The sequence below is a fragment of the Corapipo altera genome, unplaced genomic scaffold (assembly GCF_003945725.1).
Source record: "Corapipo altera isolate COAL_440 unplaced genomic scaffold, ASM394572v1 231, whole genome shotgun sequence".
Classification (NCBI taxonomy): domain Eukaryota; kingdom Metazoa; phylum Chordata; class Aves; order Passeriformes; family Pipridae; genus Corapipo; species Corapipo altera.
Window position 1 is genome coordinate 177,723 of NW_020885037.1, and position 2,106 is coordinate 179,828.

Genomic DNA, 2,106 nt, shown 5'->3' on the forward strand with positions numbered 1-2,106 from the left:
CGCTCCCGTCGTGCCCCGCGCGGGGGCGCACCCCGCCCGCCGGCCGGGCGCGCGCTGCCATGGCAACGGCGAACGGGTGACGCCACGGCCGCGGCGATGACGTCATGGCCGGGGGCCCGAGGAGGGGGGACGTGTCACACCCCCCCCCCCTCATGGTGGGCACCGGGCCCGAGGCTGCTGGGGCCCCGAGGGGGGGATCTCTTGGTCCCTGGAGGGGTCCTTGGGCCCTTAGGGAGGGTTGTCTTGGTCTCTGGGGGGGTTCCTGGGTCCTTAAGGGGGTTCTTGGGTCCCTGGAGAGGTCCTAAGGTCTCTATAGGAGGTTGTTCAGTCCTTAAGGGAGTTCCTCAGGTCCTTGGGGGGATGTCTTGGGTCCTGAGGGGGTGGCCCTGGCCCCCTAGGAGGGTGTGTGACTCCTGTGTCCCCCCCCAGCAAGGTTTTTGTGGCTCAATGTAGGACCGCCCCACATTCCTGGGCAGGGTCCATGGCCCCCCATTCCCGCTCCCTGCCCCCCATTATCCCCATGTGCCTGCCAGTGCCTGTGGAGGGGCTGATGCCAGGGGCCCCAGGGTGTCCCTTGAGGGTCCCACTGTCCATCTGCAATGCTCTGGTGACCCAGTGCCAGCAGGTCACTGTCACCCTGCTCAGCACAACCATCCTGATCCTACTGCAGCAATGCAGTGAGCTGCATTAATCATGGTTATTAATCATGGATTGATTCCCTGGTTATTAATCACAGACTCCCTGGTTATCAATCATGCAGCTTGGCCTCACATAATAATCAAGTCTCTCTTTAAAGCTCCCTTGTATGTTATTTACAACAACAAGAAACAGCTGATAACTGCTGCCCTGAGAAGGAACAGAGTAATTCATGGAATCCTGGAATCTCCTGAGCTGGAAGGGACCCAAAAAGATCGTCCAGTCCAACTCCTGGCCCTGCACAGACACCCCAACAATCCCACCCTGTCCCTCAGAGCGTTGTCCAAACGCTCCTGGAGCTCTGGCAGCCTTGGGGCCGTGCCCACTGCCCTGGGGAGCCTGGGCAGTGCCCCAGCACCCTGTGGGGGAAGAACCTTTCCCTGAGATCCATCCCAACCCCCTGGCACAGCTCCAGCCCTTCCCTGGCTCCTGTCCCTGGTCCCAGAGCAGAGCTCAGTCCCTGCCCCTCTGCCTCCCCTGGGCAGGAGCTGCAGCCCCCGAGGAGTCTCCCCTCAGTCTCCTCTGCTCCAGCTGAACCAGCCGAGTGCCCTCAGCTGCTCCTCAGACCCTTCCCCTCCAGACCCTTCCCCCATCTCCGTGTCCCTCCTTTGGACATTGTCCATATTGTGGCCCCAAAAAACTGCCCCCAGGACTCAAGATGATTCCCTTTTAATAGCCCCTGGCTAAGGCCACGAGATGCCCAGCAGCCTCCCTGCAGGCATGCCCCCATTCCCCATTGCCATAGGGGACTTCAGGATGTAGGATATCCCCTGCCATGGCACATCCTGAAACCCATCAGGCTTTGGGAAGGGTGGGCACCGCTCCCAGGGCACCATCAGGGCACAGGCACTACCTATCTGAGGTTGGGGCCTTTTCTTTTGTCACAGTGGTGCCAGTCCTTGCCCCAGTCGAGGCTGGTGAGCTTTTCCCCATCTTTCCCAGCCTTTTCCAGCTTTCCTGCAAATCCAAGGCAGGTTTGGGGTTTTGCCGTTGGGGGGTTTCTTATTGTTTCCGTGGTGCCAGTCCTTGCCCCAGCCAAGCAAGGACTTGGGCAAGGACGTGACCCTTTTCCAGCCTGGCCTGGTGGTGGAAAGGGAATGGGTCAGGGCTGACCTGGGTATGACCCAGCAGTGCAGTGGGGATTGGGGTGGGAATGGGGATGGCACTGGGGATGGGATGGAGATGAGGATGGTGGTAGGGATGGGGGTGGTAGGGATGGGGATGAGGATGGGACAGGGGATGGAGATGAGGATGGTGGTGGGAGGGACATGGCACTGGGGACGAGGATAGTGGTGTGGTGGGGATGAGGATGGCTGTACAGTGCTGTTGGGATGGGAAAGGGGATGGGGATGGGATGGCTGTAGGGTGCTGTTGGGATGGGGAAGGGTTTGGGTTTGGGGATGGCTGTAC